The sequence below is a fragment of the Lygodium microphyllum genome, chromosome 8 (genome assembly GCF_053477565.2).
Source record: "Lygodium microphyllum isolate KBCC chromosome 8, Lygodium_microphyllum_v1.1.10, whole genome shotgun sequence".
Classification (NCBI taxonomy): Eukaryota; Viridiplantae; Streptophyta; class Polypodiopsida; order Schizaeales; family Lygodiaceae; genus Lygodium; species Lygodium microphyllum.
Window position 1 is genome coordinate 30283424 of NC_141142.1, and position 5909 is coordinate 30289332.

Consider the following 5909-nt stretch of genomic DNA (forward strand, 5'->3'; position numbering starts at 1 on the left):
TGAAGTGGGGCATCAATTTCATGGGCCCCATTGATCCTCAAACTAGAAGGAAGCAGAACTGATACATCTTGGTATGTATAGATTATGTGACAAAGATGTGTGAAGTCAAAGCTCTCAAGTGGGATAATGGTAATAGTGTGGCTCTATTCTTGTATGAAAATATCATCACCTACTTTGGCACTCAGAGCTGGTAAGTGATAGAGGCATTCATTTTCTAAATAAAATCATAGAAGAGTTGATAAATCTTTACAAGATCTTCCATTGCAAGTCCACACCCTACTACCTTAGAGAAAATGGCCAAGTCAAAGTTACAAACCACATCATGTATTCAATCTTGATAAGAACAATTGCTAGACATTGACATGATTGGGATGATCCACTTTAAGATACCCTTTGGGCATACGAGCCTCCCATAATGCTACTACAGGACAATCATCTTTCCAGCTGGTGTACACATCATAGAAGCCATCTTCCCTATCGAGCTAGAACTACCCCCTTTGCGAGTGGCTATTACAAAGTGCTCGAGAGATTATAAGTCCCTATAGCACCACCTTCTACATTTGAAATGTTTGGAAGAGATTCACAAGATGGCCTTATAGTGTATGGAATCCATATAGACTCAACAAAAGGCTGACCATGATAGCTTCATCAAGCATAAAGAATTCAAGAAAGGTGATCTAGTCCTCACCTATGATTCATACTTTAATAGTTTTTAGAAAAGCTCCAACAATGTTCAATGGACCCATATAAGATCCTTGCTATCAACCCTTAATAATGAATCAGTTCAAGTGCAAGTTGTTGATGCCTCTAATGATCTCTTCTTGATTAATGGTTACTATCTATAATGAAGCTTACCTAACTAGCCTAAACTGGTCTAGCTTCATGTCCAACCATGGATAAAGAAATAGGAAATCAACAAGACAAACTGAAAATGGAAAAAGACTAAACTTCATTAACATGGCAAACTACAATATCTAAAAAATGGAATACAAGAAATAAAGTTTCCTAGAACAAGATTTCTTCCAACGATCAAGTGATATTACTACATTTGTCTAGTTGTCCTTTTATAGATAAGTCCTAGCTAATCCCTAGCTAACCCTAATTAGGGTTTCTTTACACATATATGCCCTAATTCATAAAGGTATTTACAATGGAAAAATAGGGGGGAAATTTTCCTATTGATAAACCATCCCCTCTCGAAGAAGCTTTGTCCTCAAAGCTAAAAGTACATTGAATACAAGGATGGAAACATGTAAGGTAGAGTAGAGGCTGCATAATCCATGATAAACTCCAAAAGTGGATCTTCAATAAATGGTCTTCATAGGATAGGAGTAACTGTCATGAAACAGATAGCAGGACTGAATAAGGTAGCTGAAGTAATATGCCCATAACTTCTGATTGAAGTGTCCAAATTTAGTGTTTGAGGTGTAGATACGAAATACGTAACCCAAAACATCAACCTATATCCTCAAAACCCATATTTTGATTATGTTAGGGCAATCTAACTCATCATAGAATTTCTATACAGCAAGTTGTCTCCTGTTCCAAGACACATGAAATCCTCCCAAAATCAACCTGGATCATAAGGAATCCCTAGAAAATGGTTTTCATCCATCAACACATTGCTAACCTCACCCAAATATAATGAAAAACCATCATCAAAGCTTTCATAAGTGAGGTATTCTGCATAAAAGTTATTATCACCTCTAGGATCAAAAGGATGTGATAAATCCTGTCCATAATCCATAGATGCATTCATGTAAATCCCTCAATCATATGGGAATGAAAGATCATCAACATTATTGTCAACACCTCCATAATGCAAGGTATCATCCTCACAATCATGAAGAAAGCCTGCTGAATCATTATCATAATCAATAGGCTACTAAAAGTCATCATCTACATGAGGTATGAGCTGATGAATATCATCATGTAATGATTCCATATCATCAATGCTTGTTTGGTCAATTGAAGCTTCTTCAACCCTTTCATATTCAGCATTAGATTCATTGTCATATGCATCATCTTGGTTGACTGCATAGTCCTCTTGATCCTCACTGACATATACATGCTCTTGTTCTTCATTTACAGCTACATCTCTTGGTTCTTCATCTTGGTCACTAAAAACATTTTCTTCTTCTTGTTCTTTTATACATGATTGCTCATCAACTACATGTGTTACATGTATGGCATTTAGAGCGATTTGTCCTTGCTACCCATGACTGTCATATCCTTGCCCAACATATACATCTTCCATTGGGTCTTCCAAGCCAAGGGCTGTAGCAAAATGTTTATTCCTACAATAACCCTCATGATGAAGTGACCAATACTCACTAGACTTGTAGCATATGAGCTGCCTTTGCATTTCCATTAGTTGTTGATGAGGAATAAGCTTTCTTCCAATGCCATGAGGAGTATAGAACTCAAGAACAACTGCTACATTAATATGCTTTGCCTTGCATACATTGTCACGCCCAAGAGTGTTATTCTCATTGCATTTATAACATAGGCCCTTGGAAGTTATGCTGTCCAAGATACGACTTGACAAGTAGATGCCATGTACCCCATTGAAAGAAAACTGATAGACATTTTCCCCATCTATCAAATGATAACCATAACCATGAGCTTGTTGTCCATGGTTTACTGCATAAGGATGCACATAAGCATTTCCCATCCTTTGTGGCAGATGATAAAACACTTGTGACTGAGAAGAAGAAGTATCCATAACATAGGCATGATCATATACATATTGTCTATGCATAGGGAACTGAATTTTTGTAGGAGCATTTGATTGCAGCTGCTACCCACTCATTGGATGAAGGCAAGATTGATTTGAATGGAGACTTTCCCCAAATGGTTGATCATAAACATGACTATGATTAACATGCTGTCTCTGCGCAAAAGAATTAGGGTCTGAATTGGCATAATCATCATGATCATAACCATAAAAGAAATGTTGCTTATAAGAGCTATGCCCATACATTCCATCTTGTACTACATATTCATGTCTAATCATGCCACCATAATTGAATCCATAACCATTCATTGGAGTAGCAATTGATCCCAGCATATTTTGTCCATAGACATTACTTTTACTTGCATTAAAGTCTCCACATGCATGATTTTCCATGGAACCATCAAAATTTTCATGTTTGTTACCCTTGTGGTACATGTTGTCCATAGTGATCTACTGGTACAAAATCAACTCTATCTTGAAAAATATGAGTTCAAATAAGGTGTATGATAGCTTGACCTAGAGCTTAGGATGTCTAACATCAAGTAGAAACCATTGTTTGAATTTAGGAGTAGCAATATCTCTCTCTATTTAAGAATTTCCAGAACTGTCCCTATTTGGACTACACCTTGTTTATGCCCTGTTGCAAATGTTTTTGGAACTTCATATCCAATTTGAGCTAATACCCAATACCAAGTCACTTCATGAGTAGGAGGGAGCTGCAGAATGTTGAAACAGGTGGAACAACCCCTGCAATATCCAAGATTGAAGCTATTCTTGCTTATGTGAAAACCAAAGAGATAGGCAATATGAAACCAAGTCAAGATTCACTGCTAATAATACCCATTGTCCATAAAAATGCCAATGAATATTTATAATAACTTTTATTGACAATTGGCCGTCAAAATTCCTGTCAACCCCACTGCATTACACCTTTGACCATTCATTCATGTTCCAAGATACATACATTTGTACTAGTATCCAAAGTCATATACATGGCTTAGCATTCCATAAGCATACAAGTGACCAATATGTTGTTGCCAAGATGATACATTGTCTTCCAACTGCATTGTCAAGTACCCATGTAACATTTGCTTCAAGAAACATGTGCATTACTGATCCAAGTCATCTGAGTCATAAACCAAGTCAATAGATCATATATTCATGATCCCCAATCATATTCGAAGTCATATATGATTCCCATAACCGGCATAGCAATAACTCACAAGCAGAAGTACCCAGAGCAAAACACATTGTTCATGAAATCTATTGCATAAATCCACATTGCAGTTGCCTTAAGTACTTCTTCAAATAGCTTCTATAAAGTGGAATGAATATCCGCTTCTTCTTAGGTGCTTAAGGGTATTCAATTCCTTGATATCTAACTAATGAAAGAAGTCATCAAGAGTATGTAGAATATTTTACTAATGAAAACAGTCTGCCTATTGATCAACAGCCTCTAAACCAAGGATCAATGTGCTGGAATGGTTTGTTTTGAATGTTGTTCTTTGATTATTTTGACATCTCCAAGTTTCAAACAGCTTGCCACAAGCTAACACAAAGACCACTCCCAAATACGCCAAGCTTTTTCTGTATCTTTCAATTTATCAACCATAAGCTACAATTCATTTTGCACAAGACTACACTCATGTTGTGATGCATCAGAAGAGGAAGGTAGATGTAGCATAAATGGATCTTCTCCTACTACTTTGGTGAATCTTGTTCTTTGCAAGTTTTCTTCTCCCAGGTGTGTAACACCAGCAGCTGCTTTCACTTCAAAAATGCCTTTGTCTCTAATGCTATCTCGTTCTCATGTTCGTTGCTCTCCTTCTTCATGCCAAACAAGTTGGCCTTGATGATGGGAGTTCTTCCACAAACAATGGCACTCAGCCGCATGAAGATTGTAGCATACTTGCTTTCCTTGGGAACAATTTTGTTGGAACTTATGCCTGCACAAAGTAGGCCGGCCGCAAAAGCAATGTCTGGTGGAGGAATCCTAAACATCCAAAATACTGTAGAGCAAGCTATCTAGATCTCTCCATCTATTAAACAGCAGCCTGAATTTGCAAAATCTACCACTCCTTGTGGGATTTGCACCTCTCACTTCAAGAGGTTCACAGTAGTATAGAGCTCTTACTATCCCAGAACTTACTCAATAGATGTGGGATGCCAAGAACATGATGTGTGCAGCTCATCCTCGTCATGGGCGTTACTTGACTGCTTCTGCTATGTTTTGAGGTTGTATGAGTAGAAGGAAGTCGATGAGCATATGATTGATGTCCAAAACAAAAACCCCTCTTACTTTGTAGAATGGATACCAAACAATGTGAAGTCCAATGTTTGTGACATTCCACCGAAAGGTTTGAAGATGGCTTCCACATTCATTGGACACGAATTAAATTTCCTATCTAGATACATCAGAAAATAGCACAATCAGGATTCCCCTTCCAGTGCTGCCTAGTTATATAGTGCAAGTGAAGGCTCATAGACAGTAAACTGTACACCAGAGCCAGATGCAAAGTTAAGGGTTCAGCTCTTCTTTGTGAGGTGAGGACTCATCAGGATAAACACTTCACTGAGTGTAAATTTGTCCTATCCAAAAGCAACTTTCATCTTCTCATCGCATAGCACTTCTTTCTTGTCCAATTGATTCTGAAGGTTTTTCTATTTGATGTAAATCCATAGTCCCTTTTACAACATTGTTGCGTAAGGCCTCAGACCCCTTAGAATGCTGGAGAGAGTAGAAGAGACGTTGCAGATAGGGCTCACTATTTTCCTTTTCGGGGCCATGTCACCTGAGGCAACCTTAGAAAGGCTTTCTTGCATTGGTATACGGGTGAAGGAATGGATGAGATGGAGTTCACTGAAGCTGAGAGTGACATGAATGATATGGTATCTAAGTATCAGCAATACCAAGATGCTACTACTGAGGATGAGGTAGATTATGAAGATGAGGAGCTGATGCCATGAGGAGAAGAAGATCTGGAACAATGTTCTTCATTCATCATTGCCAAACTCTGAAGGCAAGAACCTCTTCACAGTACCAACTTCTTTGATGGCAACAATGATCTTCTCTTGCTCGAGGATATCTAGCTCTTCGACAGTCGAGATAACAATATCTGCCTCTTTAATGGTAGCAAACGAGGAAGGCATGGCCATCGAGGGAGCCCTCGAT

The 5909-nt window shown here is 38.1% G+C and overlaps 1 pseudogene; it reads left to right on the forward strand.

Annotated features, from left to right (window-relative positions):
• The first annotated feature begins 4613 nt into the window (after window positions 1-4613).
• Window positions 4614-5704, forward strand: LOC148032106 (tubulin beta-1 chain pseudogene; annotated as a pseudogene).
• The last annotated feature ends 205 nt before the right edge of the window (window positions 5705-5909 follow it).